The following is a 13,297-nucleotide window of genomic DNA, read 5'->3' as shown; positions in this document are numbered from 1 at the left end:
CTCAACCCTCATGAAAACGACAATCCTCCGTGTGATCAACACGATCTTCACAGGTTGATTCATATCGAGCCCTGATGAAGATCCCAACCACAGGATCAAAACGTAGGCACTGATTTGAAATAATCAACGCTTTTTCTGTGACTGAAAGCCGAAAAAACATCAAGTTCTATAAACAATCTCTGGTAGAATCTCGGTAGTACTTCCTGGAAGACTTCTTGCAATTCCTCTTGAAGGAATCACAGACGGGAACTCAGAAGAAACTGCTGGAAGAATCCCGGAGAATCATCAAAAACTCCCTGGAAATCCCACATAAAACTGCTGGAGGAGTCCTGGAAAAAATATGGAGAATCTGCGAAGGATTTCTTGAGGGAATCCCGGATGGAACCCTGTGAAATCCCAGAAGGACCTCTTGGAGGGGTGCAACCGTATTGTCATGAAGTCATAAGTGAGCAGACTTTTCCTACGCTCGCAACACCCGTATTTTGAAAAAAAAAAAAAATATAGCCACTGAACGTCTAGATCCAGTAATTTCTTATACTTAACATTGCATTTGAATTCCCTTGACCTTTCAGGACGCGCACCTGTGAGCACCCAAAACTGCAATGCGCTCGCGCTGCATACGACGAGCGCGGTTTTAATGGTGTTGTACTTTTCACAACAGAGCGCATTGTGAAGGGTTAAATTCCTAGAGAAAATGGAACATTTGTATCGGAAGTCTGAAACTGAAATATGGAACGCTTCATTAAGCCAGTCCATCTCAATTTAATCGATTTTTGCTAATTGTTGCACGATAAAAATTACTTGTTCAAATTTGACAGTTTTTTTATTTTTAAGTTTCATATGAACTTCGGAAGGGTTTCTCAGGGGTTCCCGGAGGTTTGTTGGGGTTTTTAAAGGGGATGCAGTGCAGTGCAGAGATGCTTCAGACCTGGCTTCAGAGGACTTTAAAGGCACATAAAGGTTTTTCAGGGGACTTCCGGAAAGTTCTCGAGGAGTGTTTCAGAAAGTTTTCAGAGGTTTTCTATGCGTTTCTGTGTTTCAGGTGATATCAGGTATATATGCCCTGGAATGCCCCTGAAACACTCTGGGACCCTTAGAACATCCTTGGTACGCTCTTGAAATCCCCTGAAACCCTTTGCATTCCTCTGGAGTACCCCTGAAAACCTCCGAGGCCCATATAACGCCAAGGGACGTCCATGGAACTCAACATAAATCGCTTAGAACGCTCCTGAACCTTAAAACCAGAAACCCCTTGAAACCCCTTGAACCGCCACTGAAGTTCCATAGAAATCCACTGAAAACACTTGAAAAATCCTGAAACGTGCATGGGACCCCTGATACCACCTGAAACCTCATGGAACACGCCTGGAGTGCCCCTGGAACTCTTTGGAACATCCCTGGAACGCTCTTTAAACCCCCCTGAAACTCCATGGATCATCACTCATTAAATCCTCTTGAATCCCCTGTAAAGCTCCTAAAACTGCCTGCGTTACCCCTGGACTGGAACATTTGAAACCCTGCATTGTTCACCCCTGCTGAACATATTTGAAATCCTTGTAGCCCCTGGAACGCCCCTAGAACTTCTTGAAATCCCTGAAATCCCTTTGTACATTTACGTTGAACTGCAGAAGTTTCAACTTAAGTAATCAAGTGCACCCGCACACTTGACGATGGCAACCCAGCCAACACGAAGTCGTATATAATGTAGAATAGGACGCTAAAGTAGAGGCCATATGCGTACATGCTTCCATTTAACCGCGTGTAAAGTGTACACATATCGCCTGCACTTCAGCATCCTATTCAACATAATATGCGATTGTGTGTTGACTGGGAAGTCGACCGCTGTTGATTATGATTTGTTTATTTTGCCACCTCCATGAAAATGGTCATTACACTAGTTTACAGCATTTTTGAAGTCGGGAAGCGTGTTCCAATAGTTTTGATTTGCAAGATCGTGAAGTTTTATAGGTAGCAAGCTAGGTTTCAGAACTGCAGAAGAAGTGGCAATTTCTCTGCTGGAGGCACCAGGTTTCCGGATCATCTGGAGAAGTGACCATTGTATGCCAAATCTCTAGAAGTTGTTTCAATGGACTTTGTTTTTGCAAAACCATGAAGCTGGAGAAACGGTAGTTTGCGAAGGTGAATTATAGGCTGCACCTCTATATGGCTATAGATCCGGAACAACGGTAAAATCCGGAACTATGATCTCGATTCCATAAACAGTCTAAATTTCACACATTTTCGTGGAGAAACGATTCCCGAATTGAAAACTAATTTTGTTGTTGTGATATTGCAAATTTTGATAACTCAGGTTGTTGTCATTTTGGTCGTTTTAACGGTTGAAATATCAAAAATGAGAGCAGAAAAATGTTCCTGTGACAGCAAATTGAAAACCATTCCTGCTATCGATGATAGCAAATTGATAACTGTTTTTGTAATCAGCGTAAGAAAATTGAAAAATCGTTAAATGTAGAGGTTTTCGGTTGATATCGAATCCTAAAGGCAATAATACAATTGCACTAATGATATATCCCTAGAATTACTTTACATAGTTTAATAAAAGATTTCAAAACTGTTGTAACACTAAATATTTACTTTATTTAAAATGACAGCAAACCGAAAGCAAAATTTAAAATCAAATTATTTCTTTATTTCTTTATTTCTTCATAATAATTTCAACGGATCTCAATTTGATCTAATTAAAATGTTACTTAATTCTAATGATAACGTACATACATATTTGAGTTTACTTTATATTAGGAATATTAGGAAAACATACAGCATACTTAAATTAGACACGCGAATGCCAATAATGAATTTACAAGCACAAATTCACAGAAGTTCAAATGCAAGCACATACATACTAGTAAACACACATTTCCATTGCAATGTATTCATTTGCTATCACAATTAGGGCTCTCAAATACGGTTGTGGAACTCTCTGAAACAAATCCCTGAGGGCCATGTTGAAGGAAGCAACGCAACTGGTTTTACACGGACTTCTACACCAACTTTAAAAGATATATATGACATAGTGGACGGATCTTTCCATGCGGGGAGGAGCTTTTTAACCACTGTTGAAACATTTGGGCCTAAACAATCAGCAATCATTTTCATTACTTCCGACTCGGTGACACTATTCCTTATTTTAGTGAAATACAACCAAAAGTAATCTACGGTATCCGTTATTGAGTTTGCACAATTCACTTTTTTGGTTCCACAAAGCAGCTTTTGTGACGAAATGGGTGATGAGTGCGCAATTGGGCGACAACCGTCAGAAGAATTTGCGTTCGAATCGACTCCGAATCTGGTGATTGTAGAATCAGCGGTTTATGAACGGCCCCTAACAGTAGAAGTATACGATGATCTCAACGTGTTTTCACAAAAAAATCAATTTGTTGGCTCTAGAGTGCGTTTTCAGCATATGTAGTGTATGCTTAACAACGACGACGTATTTGGATCAACAGATATCACCATCCAAACGAATAAACATTTGCATTACATATAGTAAATCGAAATTCTGCATAGACCGAAACTAAACGTACTACGAGCAACACAAGCAAACACAGAACACTGAAATTAAGTAAAGATAAAATGATATCAGAATGTGATATCAATTTGTTGCTGAAAACAAATCATGTTTTCGATTTGCTGTGATTTTGTTGTTGGACTTTGCTCGGGTTGGGAACCACAATACAGTCAGGTTTTTTTTACGCGGTTTTTTTTACGCGGTTTTCATTTACGAGGTTTTCATTTACGAGGTTTTTTTACGCGGATTTTTGAATTAACGCGGTTTTTTTACGCGGATTTTTGAATTTACGCAGTTTTCATTTACGTGGATTTTTAATTTTAAGTCGGAATTTTTCCAAGCATTATTATAGAGTTTTTCTTCATATTTCTGTAGTTTTGGTGCTTAACAGCATTAAAAAGGTAGAATATGATGCAGAGTAATTTTCTGGATATCCAAGGACATCCAAACTGTTCTTGAGTTTAGATCCTAAAGTCTACGTCTGTAACGGTAACTTCTTGCAAACGATTTGTAATCTATTATGCCCAGTAAGTCTTTAGACAGTTTCAGATCAGTCGGGATATCCTAAGTCATCCAAACTGTTTTGGAGTTTAGATCCCATATTCTACGGGTGCAGCGGTAACTTCTTGCATTATACAAAGCAACGATTTGTAATCTATTATGCCCAGCAAGTCTTTTGAAAGTTCAATAGATAGTTTTAGATCAGTCAGGATAACCTAGGTCATCCAAACTGTTCTGGAGTTTAGATCCTAAAGTCTACGGGTGTACCGATAACTTCATTCATAATACAAAGCTATGACTTCTAATCTTTCATTACTTACTGAACATCTCAAAGTTCAGATCTTTTGAGATGTCTAAGGACATCCAAACCGTTCTTGAGATTACATGAACTTTTTTCATTGTTCAAATCTACGATTTGTAATCTATTATGTCCAGAGATTATTATAATATCTATAATTGTATCTATCTATCAGATAATTATGTCTATTATGTCCATTTCTGACTGTTCAATTGGGTTTTTAAATTTTGAAAAAAGTATTCATTTTTTGATTTTATACGAAAGAGCACCTTTTTCTGAGCCACTATGATTTTTTCAGATTTTAAGAACTTTATTTTGATACCTAAAATCAATTTCAAAGAAATTTTTCAAAATCACCTTTTGACAGCTAGGCAACTGTTTGACAGCTCCGCCCAGTACAAAATGCAACGAGGGGTGATTCGACAAATCGCTCCCATACAAACTTCAAATTGATATTTAAATAGGTTCCCGGGCACCAAAATTCATGAAAATTTAGATTTCGGCTCAGTTTGGCATGCAGATTCGGAATATGGAATTATCTCAACACCGCTAAAGAAGCCAATTGGCTGATTTGGAATATTTTAAAACTATTTTGGAATAATGATTGATTTAACCCTGTCTAATTATGTATAGTTACTATTTTTAGCTTGAGAAACTAATGTCATAGCCATAGACTTTAAAAACTTAGTTCCAGAACACTTAGGATTACCTGGAATATCCCAAAACTTTCTAAGAATGCTTTGTGACATTTAACTATCAACCCTCGAGCAATCGCGCAATCGCGCTGTTGTATTATACGATGAAATAATCTCGCTTTTCGTGTTCAGCATTAGCGTGGTGCTGACGGTGGTGGGCAACAGCGCGAGTTATGGAAGGTTAAGTGAACATGATTTACTGCCTGTACTTCGACACTTATGCGACAACTGTGAGATGGAGTCTTAACAACGAACCGGTTTAAACCATGTTACAAAAATAAAAGAAATTATTTATTAGAAAGTATTAACATATCACAACACATAGAACCTTATAAATGCACAAATAAGAGACATCACAAGTTGACGCAACACGACACAAAACATATATGTGCCCTGTTATCCAGATAGATAACTTCTTCCGATCACAGGATGACGAGGTTTCATTTATTGGTTTGGGTCAATCAGTCATCCTGGAATTGTATTTTAGTTGGCAGTATGCCTTTTAGTTCACAACATTTGATGCTGTGTTCATAGCTTGGTTTTGTCTAGGAAAACTAATCCTAATCGGGCATCCCGTTTCGGGTATTACCTCTAGAGTTCTGTGACTTGAAGTCTGTGCCAGGGAAAGGTTTACGTCTCTAGTACTTAATTGCGGCCCGAAATGGCCTGAATGTTGGCAATCGAAGTAGGATTGCACTTCATGGGCCACTATTCTGCCAGAACCCTAAAAATGTGCATTAATATTAGGCGAATATTTACAAGTCAAATTGAAGCATAACACAAAGAACGTACGAATATAATATTTATAACACATTTAACAATTATTCTGTCTTATAATTGTAACAAATATTTATACCCGTAACAACCAGTTTTGCAAAACTCTATCCCATTCATTTGAACACTAACCAACAAATCTTTTGAGTCATTTTTCCTTCTATTCATGTTCAAAACGATTTCATTCAATCAGAGCACCTATCAAATGAGAAGCGAATCCTTGTTAATTGAATACATTGTCACTCGAATGAGTGGCTGGGCACGAAACACGAGAAAACCCTGCAAAATTCCGCCAGACTGAAAAAATATCGAATGTCGGGTCAAAGTCAGGTCAATTTTTATTGAATGTTGGGCCACTGTTGGACCAACATCGAACAAGTATTGGGTCCATGTTGGGTTTGGTGGCCAAAATAAAAATAGGTGAATGATAGGTTGATGTCGGGTTTGACGTCATCAATGATGGTGAAAGATTTAAACCTTTAAACAATAGCTTGGCAGTTTGTGTAACTTATAGAAATTTTGAGTGACTGGCAAAAATCTTAAAATGATGTCTTAAAATAATTCTTTGAGTTCATTTTTTAATATAAAATCAAGAAGGAAATTATGGAGTTAAAAGTTATAAAACATAGTTTTCATTCACGCAGATTTTTTAATTAACGCGGTTTTTTTACGCGGTATGTATCCCCCACGTACAAAAAACCTGACTGTATTACAAACTAAACGCTTTCAGCAATATTTTGCTGAATTTTGCCGAGCTGAAGGATCCAGCATTTTTTTTTTGCTGAACTTTCAGCAAAGTTTGCTGAATTTCAGCAAAACGTTACTGGTGCTCAGCAGAGTTTACTGAACAAATCAGCAAATTTTGCTGAATTCCAGCAAAATTTTTGCTAAAACCTTCAGCTCGGCAAAATTCAGCAAAATTTTGCTGAAACCCTCAATCGATTTTTTGGTGTGTATAGTTTTGAAATAGGGTGTAAAATGATGATCAGCCACATTAGGTGAATTGTGATGATGATGAACCTGGGCTTGTTAGCGGAATACCTGTCAGTTAAAAGAAAATCGTGTTAAGTACTGTTCCTTTTAATCCCACTAATAATTTGCATCTTTTGACAGATACGTATTTTGACCTCAACTGTAAGGTTGCCTTCAGTGTCTTGTACTTGACTCGACGGGGAGGTGAATTATGTTATCTTATTAGCCCTTAAAATGGCAGGACGGTTCAAAATTTAACAATAATCGAGATTTTAGTGGTTTTCTAAGCTGAAATCAGCAACAAATTTTGAACACGACGTATAATCAATGGTGTAGCATTAATTATACGTCGTTTTCAAAATTTGTTAATGAAATCTCGTATAATCAAGGGGAATAGTTGTACTATAAGATGTATTCATGGACGTCCACTGCACCTTCCCCCCTTTTGGTGGGGTGTCGAAATTGGTTGCTTAATTTTCAGAAATGTTCCGTGAAATTGTTTACATTCATGATTTTTGTCATTGAAAAATAGATTTAGTAGGTCCTTGATATCCGATTTACTTCGGTGATCACGTCCAATAAACCTGGAGGCCTTCAATACCTTATGGAATTTAAGTCATATGCTCTGTAAGTGCCTGAACTTAATCAATGCAATAAATTCATGGAAAAAATATGCAGAATACTCTTAGAGCCGCCAGGCATAAGCGGGCAGCTGAATTCGGTTTGTTTGGATGTTCTAGGTTATCCAAAGTATCCTGGAGTTAAGACTTACATGGTCAACAGGATCTACCGCAGCTGCAACTCAATATAACTTTGCGGCTTTGTAAAGCAAGCTTTGGAATTGAACGAGTACCTCTGTAAGTGAACGAGAAGTGTTTTTAACTGTTTCGGGACATTACAAGATTTGCAAAATGTCCTAAAGTTCAGGACCTTCGGGTTCTATAAAATCTACCACAATCTACTTTAGCGGTTATCCATGGTACTCCGAAATGTTACGAGAAAATCTTTCTAAGGTTGTACGATATTGCAATGGAATGGAGTCCAGGACTTTCAAGGTCTACAGAATCTACCGCAAACACAATGCAATATACGTTATTCCAACGAAATTGAAAACACATGGAGACGCTTGGTTGTTGATACATATACTTCTCATGCTTGGTGGCATCCAAAGATTATTCCGAAGCCAGATGTTATTTTGAACAAATTTTGTTTTTGAATCATACTTTTAATGCTCCATAAATGCAATTTGGAAATTACTTCCTTTCCTGGCGTAACGTCCCAACTGGGACCAAGCCTGCTCGTCAGCTATGTTCTATGATCTTTTCCATAGTTATTAACTGAGAGTTTCCTCTGTCAATTACCATTTTGCTTTCGTATATCGTGTGACAGGTACGAATATATTCTACGTCCTAGAACCTCAAGGATATTTCATTTATTTACCGGGAGTCGAATCCGTCGTCTTCGGCAAACTCTTGCTGAATATTCTTAAAAATTCCACCACAAACCAAGACCATCGTCGCAAAATTAAATTGCAAATGAGATCCCAGAACTGATACAAACAACAGCACTGCGTTAATCACCTCTAGTTGCAAACCACCTTATTACAACAGTAACAGTAACTATTGCTCATTTATTATATTAATTAGTCATTAGTCTCAAAAGCAACAATCTTAATCTCTGGCTTGCTTGAGCACACATCGTTGTTAATCCCTGTGCGGCTTGGTTACGAATGAAGATATAATTTTCTACTGATGGTTTCGATTTTTCTTCGATTCCTCATCACAAGAAAGCCCTCTCTCTGGCCATCTGCAAACGACTCGACGATCACCGATAAGCTTTTTCTCCCACTCACACACTAACTACTTCATGATTTACAAAACCGGCGGCGCACACGCAGAACTCGATGTACACAGCGCAACGAGTAACTTTCACGCAGCGACCGAAAAGACAAAAGAATTTTCACGCAGATTTGTGTAACACCGGATCAACACAAAAAATGTGCTGATCCGGTGTTACACAAATCTGCGTGAAAATTCTTTTGTCTTTTTGCTCGCTGCGTGAAAGTTACTCGTGCGCTGTGTTGTTTCATTTAAGGGTGCATGATAGCAAGCGCCCGGACCGATAGTGGCAACTCTGCTCACCACCAGACCAAACTCTCTTCCAAATCGCGCATCCCTCACATCAGCTCTGCTCTTTCTCTTGCCTCGCTCGAAGTCATCCCGGCGCGGCAGCGTGGTGTTCTAACTCTTATGCATGCTGCTTAGGCCGGCCGCCGCGCCGTTGAGGCAGTTTTGGCCCAAAGCTGCGCAGCATGCTCAAAAAATCTCTGGAAGCAGCTCGCGGCGCATATCTCGACGCGAAAGGGCGATGGGATGCGGAGGAGCTGCAGGAGGACTTATCGGCTCGCTTGCTGGCTGGCTGGGACGACGTGACGGGAGCTTCTTCTACTGGTGCGCTGCGGCTGGCTGCATAACGGCGGAGACCTCCTCGTCAGCAGCATCGTCTTCGGCAGTCTGGTCGCATATGCACACACATAATTACACACATCTCATCTTCGCGCGGCCCGCGAGCCATTTGCCAGGCTTTTTTCGCCCTCTGATATGTATTAATAACATAATATACACATTCATTATTTAGTTGGACCATTTAGTTAATGGTCAGTCAGTCGATCGCTGTCTGCCGAAAGGATAGCAACTCAAGTTCGGGGAAAAGGAAATCTAAACCGCGCGCCACTAATCGGATAGTGCGACCGGGACTGTTCTAAACCGTTTCCTACTTTTTCTCCTGGAGGAGAAAGTTTGCAGTAAGGAGAAGGATTTTCTGTTGGAGAAGTTCTGAGGATTCTAAGGATTATAGTGCGGAAGAGATTTGTTTCAGTGCCATTGTCTTTTGGGAAGATTGTGAATTAGTGCCTTTCGAAGATTTGTGAATAAAGGATCAAGTGATTTTCATCAGAATATTTTTCGTACATAAAGTGCTCCAACTGGATTGGGAAAAATAATTCCACAAGAAAAGCCGAGATTTATTCCAAAAAACCAACGAAAATAGTGCAAAAAGAAATCGAATAATCGAAGCGAAGCAAAAAGATTAAATCGAAAATTACCAACCAGAAAATAAGAAAGGAGTTGCCGTTTCTAATCGACGCCGAATTCATCGTAAATTGAAAATTACTATCATCCTGGAGGCTAATGCCAGAGTGTGTAGTGGAAACGCGATCGAAGCAATAAAGAAAAACAACCTACATGAGTGTAATTTGTCTCTAAAACCTGTGCTCTGGTCTGGTACCGGGTGAAGTGAACGAGAAGTGGATTGCGGATCGCCCAATTTTGTGCAAGGAAGGATATTCGTTCGCTTGAAGCTGTGTGGAAGAAGTTCGAGAATTGCCCGGAGGCTCGAAGTGAATTGAAAATTGGTGATTTGGATATCGTTGACAATCGAAAGGATCCGTGCAGAGACTCCGTTGTGCAGAATTGGCGGCTGTGCTGATACGATTCAACTTTGGCGGTGCTATAAGGTATGATGATACATGATTCTTAGCCCATATTTCAATGTTTTCTGTGTATTTCCCAACGAACATTTTAGTTGTATAAGAGTGGAACAAACCACTTTTAAGCAAACTTTAGCTTAAGAAACTGTTGTTCAACTACTTCTGTTTCTTGGATTATGTATAGTTGAACTATATATTGGACTGTGGCCCCATTGAAACGAAGTAATCGTCACTTTTTTTACGTATTTTTTTTTTAGATTTTTAGAACTGAATGTTTATACTTTAAATAAATTTGAAAGAGATTTTCTTATATCACCTTTTGACAGCTGGGCAACTGCTTGTCCAGTACAATATCCAACGAGCGGTAATTCATCAAATTGCTCCGATACAAACTTTTAAATTGGTTTCCGGGCATTAACATGCAAGATGATTTGGATTTCAGCCCAGTTTGGCGTGAAGATTCACAAAATGGAATAATCTCAACATTGTAGGCCAATTAGTGAAAGTTTTTCACTAACAGGGATAAGAGTTTCAGAGGCACGTTCTTCTCCATTTAAGAAATTTGTGCTAAATTTCGTGTAACGAACTAACGTTGACTGTACTCTGGAAAACCTGGAATTTTCAGGGAATGTTAAAGTAAATCAGGGATATATAAGTGCTAAATAATTTCATTTCAATCATTTTTTAGATTTTGTAGTTTTTGCAATTATGTATAATGCTTGCGCAGGCATTTTTCGAAGATTTTTGCTTAATTTTCACACCGATGACCTGGGTTCGTATCCCACTTCCGACAAATTCAAAAGCTGTGGGTTGTTTCTGTAAGGCCCGAGATGAGCCAGCCGTAAAAATAAAACATGTTCGAGGTGAGTTTCTGACCATACCCTTGGGAATGGCACTAGACAATTTTAGTTTAGCGAAATTCAAGTTCTTTCAAAAGATATTCTATCGAATTTAACTGACAATATCTTACTATCATTTGTTGCAATTCTTAGAGGAATTCTGATGGTATTCATTGTGTGACTATTGACGTTTTTTCTTATCTCCTAAAAATCGACAGTAGTTCAGGTCCAATAGATTTACAACAGAGTATTTGCAAAAAACCTTGTATTCAATTTTGGGAAACAATTTTAACTTTAAGGAGAAGTGTATCTCTTTTCAGTTTTTTCCGTATTTCGTGAAATATTCATAATAGATTTTCTGAGTATATTTAATATTTAATAGATAGGGGTATTAGGGGCATAATGGACACCCTAAGCAAATGAGTACGTTAGGCCTGTATAACAGAGAAAAACTGAACATATTATCGGTTGACCTACAACTTTAACTTGATTCCTACGTCTTTCAATCATTCACAGGTGGTAGAATGTCTTTATTATGAAGAAATAATGAATTGTAAACCGTGTGTTTTTCAGAGCTACCAGGAAAGGTACGGGGCGAAATGGACACCCATCGGGGCATAATGGACACCTATGCATATTTTATGCTAATTCTTTGGTTACATCGATCAGTTGAGTAATTTGCCTACGGAGATCAATACCACAGATATAATACTCCATCTTAGACGAGTTTACATAACATCAAAGTTAATTAAATAAACTTTAGGCTAAAATAATCGGATTGATTTTTTCCAAACATTCTAAAACGCCTAACAGTATGCAATGCACGTACATCCATTCGTAATTGCCAGTGTTCATTTCGCCCCGAATCGACTACAACATAAAAATGGTTATTTTAAGTAAATTCTGATCAAAAATAAAATACTTCATCTATTGCTAAATCTTCGTATACATGTAGATAAGGTAACAATTCATTTGTTTTTTATGGAAGACACACTCCAACACTCGTAATACCTTATTTGATGCTGCTTCGAAATTATAAGAATTTCACCATATGAAAAACATATTTTAATTTCAATGATATTTTGGTTATTTTGGAGCAATATATATGGTACTTTTGAAAAATAGAACCATGACATGTTCCTTTACACTTATGCATTGAAAGTTTTACATAAAAGTCAACGATTTCGGCAATAGCAGGGGTGTCCATTTCGCCCCGGGTGTCCATTATGCCCCTAATCCCCCTAAATAACAAAGTTGTGTAGGGTTTTCTGAAAGTAAAGCTCAAATGTATTTTGGAGAATAAAGTAATATTAAAGCAAAAAAAAAAAAAATTCCAAAAGAATAAAATGAGATAAAAATTTGAAAAATTTCGATCTTATCTGTAATAGGAGTCTTTGACATAGGAAACATTATCGAATTTTTTGAATCAACTTTAGGGAAGAATTTAAAAACATGTGACGTGTTAAAATTATCGAGCACATACAAAGATAATTTCTAAAATAGTCAAACTTCACTAGCAATATTTACTGTAAATTCCCTTTAAAACCATACATTGGTGATTACTTATACCTGAGATTGTTTACAAGATCAAATAGATCTAAACTTTGTATTATTTTCAAAAACCTTAGAGAAGCCTGAAAAATCGAGGATTATGAAAATAGGGCTATTTCCATAAACGGATTGACAACTGGTAGTTAATCCTATGATACGCAATCTCGTCTTAAAATGGGGTATAATTAGAGCATTTTTCTTTTTTTCTTTGCAATCGAAACTTTTATATTTTGGCTGATAATACGGACTGTTTTTTCATATCTGAAATGCATTTTGATGTCTTCTGATGCGTATTGACATTTAAAAAAAACACGAAAAGTTGTTATTTTTGGTTGCTTTTCAGATGTCATTTTCACACTCACTTTCACTTAACTTTCATTCGGTGTAGCAATTGGGACTTTAGTCGGCTTTTAGTTGCACCTGTATGTCACAACTGCAAGTATTTTTCAAAAAAGCTCAAACAGCTGAATCTATATCATTCGAGGTTTATCATAATTAGATATACAGTATCGAATAAAACAATGAGACCACCAATCGTACGTCACACAAAAATTTCCAGGTTTGACGATATGATGCTCCGATTTTGTTGTAATTTGGACAGTTGCCATACAGTTATGTGAACTTTGACTTGTATCAAATTGATTGAGTCAT

General features: G+C 37.8%; 1 protein-coding gene across 6 annotated transcripts in view; it reads left to right on the top strand.

Moving 5' to 3' along the window:
- The first annotated feature begins 9,200 nt into the window (after positions 1-9,200).
- The window catches only part of LOC109411053 (papilin), a 392,526-nt gene continuing 388,429 nt past the window's right edge, over positions 9,201-13,297 (top strand). For 3 of the 6 annotated variants that reach the window (XM_062847212.1, XM_062847213.1, XM_062847211.1), the window contains exon 1: positions 9,201-10,283. The gene's annotated coding sequence lies outside the window, so the exon portion shown is untranslated. The remainder of the gene's footprint in view (positions 10,284-13,297) is intronic. The other 3 variants (XM_062847215.1, XM_062847214.1, XM_062847216.1) reach the window with 2 other exon arrangements.

This window comes from Aedes albopictus, chromosome 1, assembly GCF_035046485.1.
Source record: "Aedes albopictus strain Foshan chromosome 1, AalbF5, whole genome shotgun sequence".
In the NCBI taxonomy this organism is placed as follows: domain Eukaryota; kingdom Metazoa; phylum Arthropoda; class Insecta; order Diptera; family Culicidae; genus Aedes; species Aedes albopictus.
Note: the sequence above shows the minus strand (reverse complement) of the source record. Positions and strands in the feature narration are given on the sequence as shown.